Genomic DNA, 20,018 nt, shown 5'->3' with positions numbered 1-20,018 from the left:
TGCATTAGGAAAATAGATGGACAGGTTTTGGTTCCCCCCCTCTTTTTCAAAAAATAAAATAAATCTTAAAAGCTTCAAAATGGAACTGGATAATTACTATTGGATAATCATAAGAAAATATTTAAAAGATGAAATAATAGCTGACAATACCATTTCTTTCTTATGTTGAGAGCTTTAGGAAATATTAATGTGTTGAATTAGGTTGATATGTGAAGACCTTTATGTGTTGGCCTTTCATGGAACTGCAGTATTATGCTGAATCAAAGCTGCCATTTTGAGCTTGATGTTGAACTTCCCTTGCTGCAGTTGTAGTTCAAGTCATTTCAGTCTTGTTCTACTTGTTCAGAAGTGATTTGTGTGTCTGAATCGTACATCCTTGCAATTTAAATATTGTAAGGAGTTTTCTTAACTTGTTTAACCAAAATCTTGTTCTTCCTCTCCTCTATTAAGTGAATTAAATCAAGTAATCAAATAAATCGAGCAAATATTTACTTATATCAAGTAAATCAAAGTAACGTTTGAAGGAACAAATGTCTCCTTCATAAGCTTATGCCAAAGCTGGATTTTGAAGTTCCTGATCTCTGAAAGATTCCCATGTTTTGATCTATAAGGCTGACATTTTAATCCATTCCAGGGGTTATGGGGGATTGAAACGTGCAGGAAAATGTAAAGACTTTGTTACAAAGTAAAAAATGTAAAAAAAATAAAATAAAAATCTTAGGCCTGTTTGTAAGGCTTAGAGTTGTGAAGTGAATTCATGCATCATTTGAGCATTTTAGAAACCTGGGGTAATTAGAACAAATACCTAATAAATGAGGGCTTTGGCTAGGGTGCATCTGTAATTTTCAAGAATATGACCAGAGCATGAGTGACAGAAGCTCCAGCTGCCAGTCACTTTTATTATCTTATTTCATATTTTCTGAAGAGTGTCAGGTTACAGACTATCAGTATCTGACCTCCTTTTCCATTTTTAAGACTGATGCGGAAAAGAGTCTTAAAGCATGGGAATGATAACTCAGTTGCTTAATGTCAGGGTGGCATAAGGTGATGTTAACTTAAACTTCTTGTTAAGGCATATGAAAACATTTTTTTTTAACTTCTATGTTCCTCTGTTAAAATTTTTGGAAGTGAGCATAGTAGGAGACAAGAGGAAAGATGGGAGAGAGATGCATGCCTTTAAAAATGTGTGCAAGGCAAGTAGGGTGTAGATTTTTATTTTTTTTTTCCTCTGGAAATCAAGAGAGGAGAATGAAACCACACCACTTATTGAAGGCGATTGCCCTGGTGGCAAATTGGTACTTCACTTATACTGGTGTGTGTATCTGTGCTGAAGGCAAGTGTCTGATCTATGCAGAATTCGAAGTGCTGGAGACGTTCAGCTGGCTTGCAACTTCCTAAACCCTGGCTGAGACTCCTGTGAATGTGCTTCTGCATGCATACTGATCTGGATTGAGAGACAATGTTATGGATAAAAGACTTTGCTCTACTTTATTTCTATCCCCTGCTTGAAACACTGTGGCACTGGGGGCTTGTGCTATAGTCATTGCTGGAATTTCAATTACTCTGTTTTTCAGCTTTTGGTCAGGTTATTTTGCACCGAATGGAGCAAGGTGGTGTGGGACTGAGGACGATGTCTGCAGATAGCGAAGCTGTAAAATAATGCTGAAATCTGGCAGGTGTGGATTGGTTGGTTTTTTTGTTTTTTTTTTTGTTTTTTTTCCTAAGAAACCTATGCCTTCAGTTAAGCTTTACAGCCAAAAACTGGTATTTGCTAGCTGTTCAGTTTTGTTCATGCTCTACAGATGTTTCATACTCTTGATTTGTTTATTGCTTATTTGTGTGTTACTTTAACTGTAAATGCTCTTGATAAATCAAGTGGTTTGGCAGTTAAAGCTTATCTATGAGAGACATTTTCACAAGCAAGTATCTACAGCAGTCCTTATAGTCTGAAGTATAAAACAAACAAACAAAAAAACCAACATATATAGATTTATTCTGCCCCGCTGTGACACCAGTTTAACATTAAAATCCTGTGTCTTGGGAAATAAAGAACTAATATCTACAAAGCTGATGGTATACACCTCAAAGCTATTGCAGTTTTGACAAGGGACAGCAAAGTCACTAAACAAGAAATTGTTTACTTCTCTATCTTTTTATCTATTTGTTTGATTAGTATGTGTGCAGGAATGAAACTAAGGGACCTTCACTTCCACTTCTGCTTTTAAGAACTCTTCTCATACCTGAAAACAAACTGCATTTATGGTGACATTTATTGTAGCCTGTTACAATATTTTAAGTAGTTTTGCTTGCTTTCTTTACTCTGAAAACAGTTATTTTAGCATGTGCTTATTTGTTACACATTAAAAAAGAGAAGTCTGATAGTGAAGAAGAATCAGGTAATGGCATCAGTTCACCAGCACAAGACAAGAAATTTAATGTTTTTTTGTTAAGATTCAAGTTCATCCATAAAACTTCAAAAGTTATGCATACCACACATGTGTGTCTGCTACTTTGCTCCTTACCTTTCTAGTCTCCCAGTCACATGCTTGTTGCATCTTTAATCATGTAGATGTTTTGCCTTACTGAAGATGCAAAATCCCAGGAAGGAATTATCAGGAAACAACTTAAAATGGGCAGTAATTACAGTAAACTTAAAAGCCACACTCATTTTCAATTCCTTTCTTACCTGAGAATTTTCCAGAAGGAGGTCAGTATCAAGGTTTTTGTAATCTATGTTGATGTTGTGACATTCAAGTTCACTCAGCTATAAAATCCTATTAGTTTATCAGTGGAAGCCTGCTTGGTAAGGCAATGCTAATGTTATTGTAGAGGAAAAAAATAGTTTGGAATGAGTCCTGCTGCAGTTAGCAGTCCAGTTTTCTGATCCTCCCTCAAACTACTGCATTCACTTTTGTGAGTAAAGAACTATGTCAGTGTTGCAATGTTCATCAGCCATCTTTATAGTAAGTGTGAGACACATGCAACATATATCTGCTCTTTCCAAATTGTCTTTAAATGGTTGTATCTTATGTGTTGTATTCTGGGTTCCTAGAGGAGATCTTTTTATTGCAGAAACAGGGAATGCAAATTGGTGTGAGGCATTAATTCTGAAGAGAAGCTGCTTGAATTCAGGCTGGAGAGCTCTTCTCCACATATTCCTGCCTAAAGGTGTGAAATCCTAAAGGACAACTAGAACAACTTGGTTTTTTCTTTCTTCCCAGTAAGACAGAAGTCAGAAGAACTGCAGTACTAATTTTTCTGTTCTTGCCATACAGGTTGTACAGGCTTTTTACTTTTTTGTTTGTTTTCCCCCCTCCCACATTAAAAGTAATGTGAAGTAGGAGGCTCTCTGACATTGTCTTGTTTTTTGTTTTGTTTTTAATACATTTCTTATGAGTATCTGTGCCACCTTGTCATCAAACCTGGCCTGTTTCAGCCTAGTTCTGTGACTAATGGAGCAGAGGGACACATGGACCCATGCTCTAGGAAAGGAGGAGGAATTAAACAGTAACAAGCTAATGAGAAAATCCTAATTTACTAAATATGATAGCGGAATTTGAGGGAACACAATATACTGTAATGTAGTTGGAATTGAAGCAAATAAATCAGATCTCTTAGAGAGAGAGGGAGAGCATCCAGACTGAAGGCCTTACTTTGATGCTGTAGGTGAGACAGCTAGTGCACCCAGCAGAGACAAGCAGAAAAAGAGACAATTCCATGACTCACATGCAATTTTATCTTTCACTTGAATGGAAAATGGAACCATGAAGTCTTCTGGAAGCTATAGTTCATCCTTCTGTTCTGGGACTAAGTACCCAGACCTATCAACGATCCACAGAACTGCAGCATTAACTCTTTAAGTCCCAGTGCATTATGTGATGTTATAATGTGGAATACAAATAATAAAAATCATAAAAATATGGCACACCTTAAAGGAGATGCTTTTGAAAAAAACTTTGCTTTCAAAAACAAGCCTTTTCCATCTGTAATTTGAGACCAGATAAGCTCGGGCAGAACAGTCAATAATTCATGAGGTGATACTTTCTTGAAGGGATCAAGTCTATTTCTAATTATCAGTGAAGGAGGTGAAGGTTTTGTAATGAATTTTGAGTTCTGAGTGTTTCTGTTCAAAACTGGATTAATAAAATCACCTTGAAGGAGAGCAGTCTGTGATTTTTCAAGCCTCTCTACACAATGGTCATTTGTTAGGAAGAGTGGTAACAAGTTTTATACAGAGTAGTTCTTGAGGCTTAAATTTCTACAGTTCATTGAAGAGTTCATTTTTCAGAAATGACCGTTTTATTCCAGCTCCATCATACTGAAAGATGGGTTAGAGCTGTGATTCATAACCGTACAGTGCTGAGGATCTATAATGGCAAAATCAAGCCCTCCTAAGAGTATTTTAATTTAGTCATCCAAAATAATAAATTATTGCTTCAAAGGACTGCTGCCTTAGCAGTTGTTATTTGGTCAATCAGTTTTTCAGCACTTATGTGCTCAAATATTTAATATCCCAGCACATGTCCTAGAGCTGCTCCCAGCGTTTTCTTTTTGCATAGTTGAAAGAGAGGATGGAAGTCTATTTTGAACCAGGAGCACCAGAAAGTCACACGAATGAAGATAACTGACTACTAGATTGTGTTTTAACAAACTTTATTGCAGGCATCCTGTCACTTTCCACATAGTTCTGGGAACTTCCATGATGTCAGTGATTTTAGCTATAGCACATTCCTTTTGGTATTGTATCTTCATCTTCATTTGTAACAATGTTTTCAAACTTTCATTTACTGATTCTAAGTACAGAATCACAATAGAAAACTGCAACGTGTTTGAAGTACAATTGCATGAAATAGCAGGAAGAACTCCTAACAAATGACACTATCTGCTACCATATTACAGAGGCCACATTGAGCTTATAGCAGTATCTTACTAGATAAAATGTTATAGGGCCTGAATCTGTAGGTTTTCTGTAAATTAGTATGATTTTTCAAGGAACTTCATAATATCTGAGAGCTATCTTTGAATTGCTTGTAGGCTTATATCACTGCAGAAACACACTTTTTGTAACATAGAGGGACCTCAGTGGAATATGACGTGAAATAGAATCTCATTCCTTATTTAAAGTGTCTAAACTCTTAAATACATCCATATACACAGTAATAAGTAATGTATGCCACATGAAAGATTTCTTCAGATGAATCTGTGTCAGCGTTATACAAAGTTCTGAAACATTAATGAGATCTGAACACCACAGCATCTCTATCTGATGTTAGCATCCTAGTAATAGCATTTGCTTTAAAAATTAATTACAGTTGTTATTATTATTATTTTTAAATTAAACAGTTTGTTTCAAGTCAGCCTGTAGGAATAATATTGTACCTGTTTTTCTTGCATATCATTTTTACACAGTAATAAAACATGGGACAGAATTAACTAGTACTTGTATATTGTTAATATGGTGGTTTGTGCTACAGCTAAAGAAAGGAAATTGCAGTTATGCTGTATTGCTCCATGCTTTGTTCCCTTCAAGAGTGTTCATTTTCCTTCTTGAAATCTATCCAAATAGATACAAAAAGGAACTAGGTGGGTGAAGTCCTGAATGTACTTACACAGAATTATCAGTAAGATATAGGGCTATCAGAGAGATAACATTTTTCACATATATCAAACCTCAGACCTTACATTACTCAAAGTTAGCATCAGTCTTAAAGGGAGATATGAACAGTGCCTTTGAAGCCTAGGAGCTGAAATCTGTACAGCTTATTGGTAAAAACAAGGCAGCAACAGAAGCATTTGTGTTATGGCCCATTAAAACCTACTGATGCCTTTCTGTGCTTTTTTGTTTGTTTGTTTGTTTGTTTTGTTTTGTTTCATTAGCCTGTCAAATCGTCCCTTTCTGTTTCAAGTGCTACTTGTATTTTTATGTTCTGGATTAACCCTAAGTTATTCGGGTAATTCCATCAGGTAGTAACACCATTTCCACCACAATAAAAGCTCATTGATGTGAAAAGGATCAGTTCATCCCTGCTGTGTTTTTCCTCCTTTCTTGCTCATTCTTCACTTTATGCACCTCCTACTTTCCTTGTGTTTTCTTTGGGGTTTCAAGACACATTCCTGTACATGTACTGCTCAGGTTTGATGATGTGGTTTTATTAATCGCATAGGGAGAAAAGCAGCAGATGGGAAGGAAAAAAAAAATGAATTTAGTTGATACAAAGAGAGATGGTGGAAGCACATAAACGTGGATGTTACAGATGCCAATGAAGGTACTGTGAGAGGATGCCTGGAAACATTCTGTACCCTCTTGACCCTTCAGACTTTAGGAATTATGTTAGTTCACAAGAAACATTTGGAATAGAAGATTCTGACTCTATTCTTTTTTTTCCTAGGACAGATATACTATTCTGAATTGAAATAGAAATGGCTTGGAATAAAAGTACAGGATTTAGGATATAATGTAGAGTTGGAATGATACAAGTGTATAGTTGTAATTACAGAGTAAATGGATAGCCAGAGGGTATCTAAGAAAAGACTTGACAGTGCTGAGGTTTTCAGTCGAGATGGATGCTCACCACTAAAATTTCATGAAGGAGTGATCTCCAGAAAGAGATCCTATCTTAGTGGTGGTCAGCCCTTGAATGGGATCTAGGAGAGGTGAGAATTACCTTCACCTGTGCTCCTGCAGCTGACTCATCACTTGCCTCAGATGGTTTATCAGAGGTTCAGGCTGTGATCTACCATTTCCCTTACATATGCTCTTAAGGTTCTTAGTAGGGTGTAGAAAAATACCAGAATATTAGAATACTATATTCTGAGTTAGATTTCCAATTAAAATGTAAATAATGTCGTAAATTCTTGATGGTAGAATTTTCCTATGCTTCCAACCTCAAGAGATATAACTCCTGAACTCCTTGTACTCAATGAATCTATATTCCGTAAATACGTATCATGGATGACAGACCCTAACTATTTGTTCATTTGTAGGCACTGCATGAATTGTGTATGCAGTTCAGACAAGAATCTTGTCTATGTTGTGAATAGATTTTTAAAAAGCCTTGTTTTAGCAATAATTTAGGATTGATTAATACTTTTAATAGTAAATCGTGAGATTAGATCATATGATTCTTAACAGCAGTTAATTGGCACTTAATTATCAGACAGTTTAAGGCAGTCATTGAACAGAATTTACTTACAAAATATTTTTTTCCCCTATAGGTATGTTCAAAATTAAAATACTGTAATGGAAAATGTTATTTTAGACTTGGGAGATTTCTTAAGAACTTGCTACAATTGATGTTTTTGATCAGTTTTTCAAACAACAGTAAACTGGACTTAGTTAAAGATTTGTGGAGCAGATTTTTTTAATTGATCAACCAAACGGTGTGATTAGCTATTGTACCCTAATCTTTCATTTCTCTAATGTACTTTTTGTCTTACATAGTACATTTCCTAGTGCAAAATATATTGTCTACCTCAAAGTCACCTTAATCAGTAAGTATATGCTGCCCATTATTTTGAACTTATTACTAAACTCAAAAGGAATACTAATGATTCCTGTGATCTATTGTTAGATCTTTCCATTTACTGCTCTGCAGTCGAGTTATAAGCTCACATGGAAAATGCCTGTGTTTGTTTTATCTGCAAAGCATTCAGAGCTTTTTTGGCACTAAGTAAAAAATCAACAGTAAGTCACAAATATTTGTAAACCTTTAAAGGAATTCCAACAGCAAAAAACTCGAACTGCAGCTTACAGGACCTATTGCTCCATTGTTTTTCCAAAACAAATGTTTGCAATCTATTGTGCAGGCTTTTGAGATGATTATTGTAACCTGACAACAGCAATTTGCATTTCAATATTTGAATAAGTGCTTTTAAATACCCATAAATATCTACTAAAAAAATGAACAATGCCTTTTCCAGTGGTGAACAATAGCAGCATTTAAACTAGGCTAATGTCACTAACTTTAAGACCCCATTCCATTGGTATTACACCAGTGCTAGATTTAAATTATTACTTTCCTCAGTCATTAAATAGCAGTATGGCCAAATGAAAAGTTATATAATAAAATTACTGACTACTTCTGATCACTTAAAAACATGGGGAAGTAGATAATTTGAAAATGTTTTTAGGGTTAGGAAATGAAGCTGTATAGTTAGCTTGAACTACTAACACCTAGACAGTAAAATAATAAGATTTTCTTAGTAGAAAATCTTGGACTAATGCCTTGGAAAATTACAGACACGCTCTGAAAATTTGAAGCTGAATTGCACTATTTCTTAGCACTACTTTGGCATCTTTCTTAAAGCCTTGTGTAACTCCTTCCATTAAGTCAAGGGGTCATATGAGGAATGGCAATGTAAAAAAGAATTGCAGACATGGAAATTGATAGTTGTCTTGTTCACTTTCTATTAAACTATCTGTGCCCATCAGTGAATTTCCCACTAACACAGTGTATTTCCACTCAAGAAGGAGCAATGCCAACTTACATGCCCACAGCTGTCATTTCAAATATATATTTATATCTCTCTAAAAGCTTTAAAGAGAACTTAGGAGTCCTGTTTGTTTTACAATCTCACCTAAGGCAATACTGTTCTTAATACAGCTCTGAGACTCTCTTGTTTCCTAGGTATCGGAGTGTCTTTGTATTCCGAACTGCTCAGAGGAGAACAGAGCTTTGGCATTGGCAGTATGGTGTCCTGCAAAACTAGTAGCTGCAGGAGACTGATATTGTATGGGAGTCTCCATGTAATATATATGAATTTATTTTTTTAAACTCATTGGATGGGTTGGTCCCAGCCAACAGCTGTTCAGTCATTGGCTTCCACCAAAAGAGGAAAGTTGTTTTTTGAGAGGAGAAAAAGGAAACATCTAAACTGATGATGCAATTAGGCAATAGGCCTAGCCAGTCTCTGTACAGTGTTTGCATCCCCCAGGTCCCTTTTCCTAACTTTTCATCTGAGCTTCATTTTATGGAACAAAACTGTTTAAGGGACAAAAGTCACGAGATGTGGTCCATAGTCTAAAGTAGTCTACTGTTTATGCCATCAGTTTATAAATCATAGCTCTTGTTATTCTTTGGTTAAATTTCTGATTTATTGAATTGAATGTGGAAGGATTCATTATAGGCAAGGCAGCCAGCTAAGAAAAGAGAAATATCATTTCCAGTTCCTAGAGCATGTTATTGAGAATATAATGCTAATAGACAGGTATACATCCATCTTTTATTAATAAAAGGCTATAGACGTATTTTGCAAATTATATAGAACACATTCTTGAGAGAACATAAACACTCTCAACCCTCTCAGACTTTAACAAAAATGGAGCGCATCACACCCATGACCTTGTAAAATGATAGTCTACAGAATGACATGAGGCTGTAGTGAGTGGCAATGTGAACCAATGGAAGTGTAAAATTAGTAGTGTTTCACTGAATTACGTTTGCTGTAGCTAAGTATTCCAGAAAGCTTATAACTGGTATTTCACAAATACCTGAGTTTTGGCATTCAAGACTGTTGAAACACTTTGACAGTTAGTTGACAGTCAACAAATGAATTTAGGATTCTCTTCTGGAATAGAGAACTTTCTTCCAGTGTTAGCTCTATTCTGTTTGTTGCTCGATTCAAAGAGTTCTTAAGATCTGTGTGTATGATTTGCTGCAAAGCTTTTTCTCTCAGAGAGATTTTGCTGTTTGTTTCAGTGAGTTCTGTGTAAGGGTCATGTAGAATCTGGGACAAATACTGTAAAAACATATAGAGGATACAGGTTTAACTCCAGCTTGTTCCTTTGACCTGCTTCAATGATTCTTACTACTTGGAAACTAGCTTTTTTCTCTTGCTGGAAGCACAAATGATACTTATAAAGTGTTCTGAGATTTACTGATGTACTATTATAATCTCTGAACTGACTCTGGTGAATTTTACCCAAATGTTTTCATCAAGTCTTCTACAGACTTTTACTGCTGTAATCAGAGGGTCAGCTGAAATGCTGCTGAGGATTTTCTCACAGATATGGCATCAAGTAGATATACTCTTAGTACAACAAAATGTCCATTGCTTTTCCTCAGGAGTGGAGTGTTAAACCTTAGATCAGAAGCATTATTATCGTTAATGCTATTGGGTTTTTTTTGTTATAGTGCAGTGAGTTTCCTGAAATGTTATCTTAGTTATATTCACACGTAAGCATTTAAAGAGTTAAATTTTTCTGAGACATCAGGTCTGACATAGATGAGAATTAAAACAGATTTTATTGTAAAGATCTGTGTATATTCATTTTTTTTAGTTGTTACTAGTAACAAGAAGCTTCTGCTATTCAAGGCTAAGCCAGGTTTCCTGAAACGTAGCTACTGTGATTGTTTTAATTTATTATATCACTATTTAGGTTCAGGTTGTGCTCAGAATAGTGCATAAGCTGAATTATCTTCTGTGTCAATAAATGACTCAGGCAGCTTGAATAAGTATTTTCATTATGCCAGTTACATACATGTGAGGTCGATTTCCAGCCATCTATATGACTCCTATATCAGCCATTTGATACAGAATTGTTCCTTTTTGAAATGTGTTGCAGCAGCCTGGGTTTGCTGACATTGTATCAAGTGTCTGAAACATCACTGACTTAGTATAAGCACTGCTCAGCAACAACAAAAACACTGACATGCTATCAACATTGTACTCATCCAAAGTATAGCACCATACCAGCTGCAAGGAAGAAAATTAGCTCCATCCAAGCCAAGACCAGGGCAACAAACTTCTCCAAGATAATCTTTTAATACTATTACTGGAGAGTTTTTAAGATTCAGACTGTTGTTATTCTACATAGTTGCACGATGTGCAATTGTACTTTCTTCTCTTTGCTTTTTCATCATGGCTTGGTGTTTCTATGCTGCAATATTTGGAATAACTGACAGTGTTTGAGGGAAGAAACCTGAGTTTAAGCATGTTTAACGTAGAACAGCATGGATGTGTCTACAAAACTACCTTCATCTATTAAAAGAAAACTGTGTTTATAGGGGTAAATGAGTAATCGTGTTCAGGCTTCAGCAATTTCTTGACCTTCACATGACATTGTTCAGACATTGGAGGTATTGCTGTTTTGTGAGAAGTGCTGTGGCACAGTGCCAGGCTGTGAACTGTGCAAGTATCTAACAAGAAGTAGACCCGAGGGAGACAGGGAGACAGTTTTAGGGCAGGCTTAGATTGAATGTTCCTTCATCCCTCCGAGGCACAAGTACAACAGTTAAATAAAAGACTTTCTTTGAGACCCTGCCTTCCTTAGAAATACTTTGTGAGACGTGACAAGAATCTGTTATTTGCTAGCTTTTTCTTTACTTTTTTTTTTTTTTTTATTATTATTATATTTTTTTTAAATGATAAAAACAATTTTACCAGGTAGAAGACAGACTTCAACTTTTTTAAGTTGAAGCACTGCACAGTAGATCACCAGAGGTGTCATACATTTCTGCCCTGTAGGACCGCATGATGGTGGAGGGTGGAGGCTGCAGTCCAAGGGGCAGCGACATTTTTCTTGCTGCTGGACTCTGAGCTCCAGAAAGAGATGCCAGAAATGCATGAACTGATGCTGTCATGACACAAATAGTAACCAAAAGACAAGTGAATGATTGACTGTTTTAGTTTGCACTAAAACAATTAGTATTTTATATCACCAGATGATCAGTAGAAAACTATGGGACTCCCATGGCTTTTATTCCACTAGATTAAAAAAAAACAAAGCAGGAATCTTGCTCATCATTTCCTTGGGAAAGCTGTTGAAAGTTATGAAGCAAGAGAAAAGAGGAAAACAACCCTTCGTGAAGAGGTTCTGTAAATGGTTTAATCTAAGAAAAGATAGCAGAATAGGAAGAGAGCATCAGGGTAACATTGTTCGTGAACAGAGGGAGAGGAGTTGAGAAAAAGAATGTACTTTGCTTATCTGGACTTCCCAAGTGCCAGTTGAAATGATTATTTCATAATGCTTCATCTTTGCTCAGGAATACAAGCATACAGTCTAAAATGACTTATATAACTGATACTAGGTTACAGCAACAAGGTGCAGAGAAGATCTAGAGATCTGATGGTCCATTCCACAGTCTCAAGAGGAGAACCAGAACCAATCCTTAGCTTTCAATCTGTTAGAGATCCTGTGCAATTCATCTGCTTCTAGGTCAACCTAGGAAAAAATGACATTGCCAAAAGGTAGAACCTGCAGTCACCAAACCTACTCCATTTCTTTTGAACATCCTGTTTATGAAGAAATCTCAATACAAATCTCATCTGTACAAGTAACAGAGAAAGGAAAAACTATTCAGTAATTAAACTGTCATCTGAGTAAGACAAGGGAATAAATAGCGTTTACCATGAGTGGAATTGTCTGTTCTGATGGCATACCTGAGAATCTTTTGATCATTAGAGTCATGCCATCTCTTCAACAGGAAAACAAAAGGAAATGAATTATTGAGAAAGTATGCTAAGTTTAATTCTAGAAGAATTCTAAAAGAAACTAAGTCACAAATGGACAGTCATAAATGATTCCTGGATGGAAAGCTTTTTCTAACGCACACTCAGTGAAGTGCTTTAAACATCTTATGTCTCATATGATCAAATATTTAGTATAAATCTCAAACAGTCTTGGCATAATAAAATGTGAACTTCCACCATCAAAAGCTTATGTGAATCTTGAGGACATTTCCACAGCAATTGGGTGGACTAGTAACCTTTTTCTCTGTGTGCAGTTTTGGTTTGATGGAAGAAGATTTGTAAAAATATTGACTAAGATGCTATCACCTTTATTGTCAAGAAGAATTGTGTTTTTTTTCATAAATCATTGTGCAATGCAAAATGCCTTTTCTTACATGAATGATGTTCCTTATAAAGCTGCCCCAGCATTTAACTTATTGTCAGGTTCTCAGAACTCACCTGATGAATAGATAGAAAGTATTCCCATATGCCTTCAATATAAAACTTGAAATCTGTGAATGACATAAATAATATGAGATTTCATATAGATAATAAATGTGAAGAAAATGCTTACAATGTTACATTGGAAAACTCAAATTGTGTATCATGGGCTATGCATAACACCACCTTTCATCAGACATATTTGTCCTTATTTGTACTATTTTAAGGTACTGATTTTGTCTTTTTATTGTCTCTTTACCAACACTGTAGTGTTCATAGTGACATTTTTCAATTCAGTAGTCATAATACTGAGGAAACTGGGTCCAAAAGCAGGAGACTCCAAACCCTAAATTTATATCCAGTTTTTTTTTGTTTGTTTGTTTTTTGTTTTTTTTTTAAATTATTACAGCTAATGAAGGTCTTTTATTTAATAAATGCACATATGTAAATGTGTAAGCAGTTGGTCTCTGTGTTGAGAAGGCTTGAGGCTTGTTTTTTATGGAATTTGTAGTTTGGAATTCATTGGCCACAGATTTAAAAAATAAATTTGTTTCTTGGTCATCACTTGGTGATTATCATCACTTGAAATAGTGTGGAAGTAAGAAAGAGATAAGAAATCCTCTTGAATCTAAAGATGCATTTAATTCCAGAATTGCCAGTGATGATAAAATCATATTCCCTTTAGAAAAATCTTAGATGACCAGTGGAGTTATAAGCCACTGTCTCAGTGTTTTATATCTCTAGCTGTTCAATAAAGTTTTGGTCTCTGTACTGTCAGAGGAGCTAACAACAGTTATATTGCTTTATAAATTTTTGAAAACAGCTGGTATTTTTAGCATGTTACTTAAGGGTTAGGACAACAGCTACTTTGGTAGTACTGCAGCCTCAAATACAGCTGCTTAAACAGAACATTTGAAATGCCTATTCTTTATTGTGGTGAGAAATGTAAATAGGACTCACTTTCAACTGCCTTCTCCGTTGGTGTTTCTACTCTGAAGACAAACGTAGCAGCTGTATGAACCAGATAACAAGCTCTGGAACACTTTTAAACTGTAGAATTTGCATCTTGGTTGCTCATTAGAAAACAATAACATTTTTGGTTGCCTAAATTTTAATTGAACTGTTTGGCAAAGGCTTCCAATGATCACAATCATATGAAATTTTTCTTTTGGAGTAAACTCATCTGTGTATTATTATGGTGGATGTAAAATTTCATAACTATTCAAAACAGCTCTCAGTGAAAAGTTTGTGTTGGAGATTAATACTACTCAAGATATTCTGCAGAAGGCTCTTAGGCTTATATCAAAATATGTAAAAAGGAAATGACACCTGTTTTTAAATATTCCTCAGAATAGTCTTTGGCATAATTGATGGAGGTTCTAGTACTGTGCAGTAGACTGAAACTAAGTGGAGACATTAGATGATCTGCTTTACCTACAATGCAGATCTTGTCATATCCTCGAATCCCTAAATTTGGAAATATGAACTCAATCTTGTTTAAATCTACACCGCATAATACCTTTCTTGCAGGTTGCTTTCGTACCTGAAAGGATTTCTTCCTCAATACACATACAAACAAATTATGGGAAGGTCACTGTTTTCATGAACAGTTTGCCTGTTGCAGTCCGAGAGATTTAAAGCTGTGTGGCTCACAGGTATGTGCTGATGGCAGTGCTGATGATACAAAGAAGCAAACATTTATTTTCATGCAGACAAAGAAAGTAGAGATGATTAGATGGTGAAATATTTAGAGGTATCTTTTAATGAAGTTAATTTGTTAAATATTTAGGGGATTTTCTTTATATTAGAAGTGTCTAAATGTTTTTTAAACAATTTCTAACAGTTCCCTAATTGTTGATGGTAGAAAAGCGAAGAAAACAAGACTTTCTCAATAGGGTCATACCAGCGCTGCACCTCTTCAGCATTACTGAGATAATTTACGCTTCCTTTGACATACAGGCTCCCTTATTTATAGGTAATTCTGTTGATGTAACAGTTCTTATGGTTCAGCTGAATCCCATAGGATGACAGAGAACAACACAGTTCATGAGAAGCAGAATAAATCTTCCTGTAAAGTAGGTTAGGCAAAAGCAACATGGAATCAAAGCAAAGTAAAAGAGGAGTGGAGAGCTATTTTTATTTTTAAAATAAAGGATGGTTTCATATTGTACACCTGTCTGACATGACTGGACCTAGAGCTTAACTTGGATTCAAATAAGATAATAAAAGAAAATGTTGTTTAGTAGAGCATCGTGTTTGTACTTTTAAAAAAAAAATAAATTCTATTCCTGGGATAGAAGTATGAGATGTTCTGGGTCACACCTGTGCCTTAAGAAAGACAAGGAGGAGAGCTATTATTCATATGGACTTCATTAATAAACAGCAGTATCTGAATTGTAACAAGGAAATAAATCAGTGCACTGAAACACTAGCTCAAGACCTGAGCATGCAGAAAATGAAGTGCAGATAACTGTGTGAACTATTATTTTGACAACTGACAGTGAAGCACTAAGACAGGTTAACACTCTCATCTGCCAGAAGCCTTGAAATTTTCTGAACTGGAAACAGGTGAGAATAAGTATTAATGTAATCTTACATCCGGTTTTGACAGGAAATCTCTGAGCCTGATAATGAATTTGACTTTTAAAGATGCTGAGACAGGGTGAAATTTTTGTACATGTTCTGAGTGGAGAAAATGCTAAATGTGTTTTAATCAGGTTAAAAAATTGGACAGACCTTTACATATCAGAACCCATGGGCTTTTGTGCCTCTAAATATATTACCTTTGTCACTAAAACTTTGATCGAGACATTTTAGAAAACTCTTCTCTGTAGTTTCTTTTGCAGAGAGAAATGTTAGACCTGTAATGCTGTTATAGGGCAGAAATTTTCAAGGCAGACCTAACCCATAGCAGTCTTTATACTGATGTATCCAGTGAGATATAAAAATAGAGAAATTAAAGGTGGAAAATGTCTGCTGGGTCACCTATTCAGCTCTCTCAAGATAGCAAATTCAGGAAAAAGTTAGTAGTGGTGTAAAGCTTCTGCAACTGCAGTAGAATTTATTAGCACAACAAAATATGTTCAGAATAGCTGTAAACAGTTTATAGTATTTCTGGGACTTCCATTTGCAAAAGAAAATTGCAGTTTAGCAGGTATTTTAGGAGGGGGACACCCTTGTAGACTGTTCCAGCTTGGGATTTGTTCTAGCAGGGGTACTGTGAAATAAAATTTTCAAGGCATTTACTTTTGCTCATTGTTCCATATCATCAAGTGATGTCTTTTGGGTAGGAAACTTCATACAATGTGTGGCTGTGTGGTACATAGTGCAGAAGAACACTGTTGATCTTCATTCCTTTGTAAATACATAAAGATGATCAATTACAGGCGAAGTCAACTGATTATGAGATTGATTATGAGAATTTGTTCCTTTACCTGACTTCCAAATGGTTTGGTTAAATTTTAATAACTTTGCTGGAGAAAAAGTTTAACTGATTTTAAATTCTCCTCAGAGACACTGCAGTCAGATTTCTTCTTTGTAAAGGTTTTAGCCACTGAACTAAAGGGAGACATAGCATTAAATCTTCGCAAAATGAAGTTAGGCCCAAAATGTTGAAGAAATACATAAATTGTTAGACTAGACAGAAGAAGGAACTTTTTCTTTCAGAGAGTAGTCAGGCACTGGAATAGCCTGCCCAGGGTGCTGGTGGAATCGCTGTCCCTGGCAGTGATCAAGAGGCATCTGGATGAGGAGCTAAGTGATATGGTTTAGTAGTTTGCTGTAGCTACGGTAATGGGAGGATGGTTGGACTATGTGATCTTGTAGGTCCTTTCCAACCTTGTAATTCTATGATTCTATTACACTGTATCTTTTTTAGTAGCATGCATGAAAGTCAGGAATGTTCTATGAAGCTTCTGAATTCTTCCACACATAAGGCCTTACTATCAAACTACGCTGAAAAAAAATGGACCTTGGATTTATTTATCTCCCATGAAGCCTCCTGCAAAACCATAAGTTCTAACTTGTATAGAATGAATTTTTAAATGACCATGTGTTATCTATCTACATAAGTTGATAAACAGATTGTTTGTCAGTTTGCTAAATAGGATTAGGTTACTTTATGTGCTTAGTTTCTGTGTATTTCTTTATTTTACAGGGGAACAAAACTATAGCTGCTCAACTTTGATTGAGATGATGAGTGACAAGACAGTGTTTCAGTAAGTATGCATCTTGTTTAATCCATAAGAACATAAGGATCAGGTGAGATCTTTCTCTTTCAGTGTAAGTTTAGAGTTAGTTGCTTACACTAGTGGCCACTAGTGTAATTAATCTGAATTTAATTCAGTTTATCTGAACACAGTGCACATATGCACATATGCTTTGTTTATATACTGAAGGTACATTATTTTCTTTTCTAAGCACATTGACATGCCTTTTGGTACTGAAAGTGTTCTATTGTTTGGAATCATTAAGTGAACTGCATCACTGCTAGTAGCTGGATATTCACTTACCTGAAATACTCTATTAGTAAGACCATTAAGTGTGCTATTTTTTTTATAGTTATCTTAAGTAATTTCTGGCTAATTTAAGTAGTTGATATAAACGCACTTGGAAATATGTACAAATAAGATGGGAGGGATTTCAAGTGGATCAGTATAAAGTAGAAGGCATATATTTAATCTTTGAGAGTTTAATTCTGTTTCTGTAATTGCATGGATAAGACTAATTAGGCCTGTTACACAGTTATGTAAATAAATATGTTCTCAATGTTATGTGAAGTATCTGTCTTTGCTATGTGTGGAGACAGTGATGAAAAAGGAAATCTCAGTGTTTCTAATCCAAACTAATTTGGCTGAAGCATCTTTTTTCTGGATTAGAAAATGAAGCTCATGTGGTGTTCGCTGCCTGGAAAAAGAAAAACAGTAATAGGATGCAGTAGCAACTGTGATCAAAAGCAAAACAAACATTGCCTGTTTTTCTATTATCTAACAGTGATAACAGCCATTTCTTAGAGGAAAAAAAAACATAGCAACACAGCAAGGAAGAAAAATGTTAAAAGGAAAAAGAATAATTGTATGAATGAGGGATTCATGATGCAGTAAAATGCACAGAATATTATGAAATGGATAAACAAGTGATATAAATGGCAAACATTTAAAAATAATTTTTATTTCCTTGTTCATTCCACAGTTACAGATTTTTACCCATTGTCCAGTAGAAAAAAATCAAAATGATTTTAGATGATATTAGAAGGAAGCATTTGTTGTGTCAGCCCTTGGCAATGTTGTCTTCTCTCCCCACATGAAAGGAAAGCTGCTGAAGACAAAATAGCAGTAAATTCCTATGTCATGAGATAACTCTCGTCTGCTTTGCCAAAGTGTGTGTGGTTAGAATCTAGATCAGAAATTCAATTGAGAAATCAGATTTAACTTACTGGAGAGCAGTTCATGGTGTGTGATTAAATTATAGTGAGTACCACACATGAAACTATTTCTAGAGCTGGAATATCTTGACTGAAAAGATGGACAAACTTGTGTCAAGAAAGATAATATTTTTATTTTTTTTTAAAAAAAGGAAAATAACCATACTGTCCCTCGCTTAGGTGAGGGTTACCTTCAATTCAGATGGCTCATGCTTACTATTCAATAAGCATGTTTTCTTCCTCAGAACTCTATATAGCATCTGTTGGATGTCCCCAGCTGAAATGTTGGTCTTTCAAGGCATTCAAAAGCCAAGTGCACTCAGTTGCACTTGGAGAACAGTCTCACACACAGGTTGTAGCAGAGGATTGGCTTTAATCTATATTAATATGTTCTTTTCTACCTTCAGTGCCTCATTTTGCAGGAGTGGATTTCTCAGATATATTTTTACTGCCTCTTTGCAGTGATTCAGCAGCACAAAGCAATCTGAAGAAAATGTAAGGTTGTAACACACATCATCTTCTAGGGATGCCCCTTAAATAACATCTTGAGGGTACTCTGCCTCTGCTGAGGTCCAAACATATGCAAAACATCCCATGGTGCTCCTGGTCTGATTGGGAGACTGTTTTATATTTTTATCTCCGTTTAAGTTTTTACTGTGTGGAAAAGGAAACAAGTACAAAGTCATTTTAGAGTGCTGTTACTGAATAGGTTGATAATAAGACCTTGCACAGAAGGGGCTTAAGAAGAAATTTCATTTATGCATCCTCAATCCAATAACTCATACCTTTTTCAATATTACAGTATTGACTAGTGTCATATCAGTTTTCATTCTCCCTCAGTGTCTTAATATAGTAGATGTAAAACTCTGTGCCCTTTCCTCTGAAAAAAAAAAACAAACCCAAAAAAACCCCAACAAAAGTCCAGGAAAAAAAACCTCAAAAATTTACACTCTGGAGCCCCTCTGCAAGGCTGTATGAAGTCCCACATTGCCTATTCTTGGTGTTATCTTACCATCAAACTTCTGGAGAAGGTCTTTGGTATTTGAAGCAAGAAGATTCACCTAATGTGGAGAATTTCTGATCTTCTATTCTGCTGCCCTACTGTAACCCAGGGACTAAGCACTGATATAGCAAAATGTCCTCTGGTTCTTAATTACAAAAATCAACCAATCTATAATTAAAAAAACACACAGCATTATGACTGACAAGGGTCACACTTTGATTTATATCAGTAAATCAATTCTGGGACATTTAATATCAATTCACAAGCAATATATAGAGCTGTGCATAGAAATATCAAACTAAGCAGATTATTTCAAAGTCTGAAAACCGAATAACTTCTCAGCTTTTGTGATGATTGTTATTGCTGCTATCTTTAAGCAAAGTGTAACATCTGACATCGTTTATCATACCTGAGTGAACAAGTCTTGAAGCAAGTTCAAGGGGCAACATAATAGAAGAGTCATAGATGAGCTGAATACATAGCAGAACAGTAATGTATTATTTGTATTTACGCATACTGGCAGCAGTGATAAGGAAGTTGAGAATTCATGTCTGCATAACAAATATTACATTGTTTTGTATCAGAGAACACTGCCATCACCCTTAAAAAGATGCTGGCAGTAGAAATGAAATGAATCAACTAATCAACTTGAGCTTCGCTTTGCCAGACTGATGTGAAATTATTTTTACAGAGATGCTGCAG

At 35.5% G+C, this 20,018-nt stretch overlaps 1 long non-coding RNA gene across 2 annotated transcripts in view; it reads left to right on the top strand.

Moving 5' to 3' along the window:
* The window catches only part of LOC107314610, a 75,605-nt gene that overhangs the window by 6,967 nt on the left and 48,620 nt on the right, over nt 1–20,018 (top strand). The window contains exons 3-4 of one of the 2 annotated variants that reach the window (XR_004307377.1): nt 14,422–14,546; nt 17,048–17,108. This is a non-coding gene — a long non-coding RNA (uncharacterized LOC107314610). The remainder of the gene's footprint in view (nt 1–14,421; nt 14,547–17,047; nt 17,109–20,018) is intronic. The other variant, XR_004307376.1, reaches the window with a different exon arrangement.

Source organism: Coturnix japonica, chromosome 5 (assembly GCF_001577835.2).
Source record: "Coturnix japonica isolate 7356 chromosome 5, Coturnix japonica 2.1, whole genome shotgun sequence".
NCBI lineage: Eukaryota > Metazoa > Chordata > Aves > Galliformes > Phasianidae > Coturnix > Coturnix japonica.
This window is presented reverse-complemented; position numbering and strand designations above follow the sequence as displayed.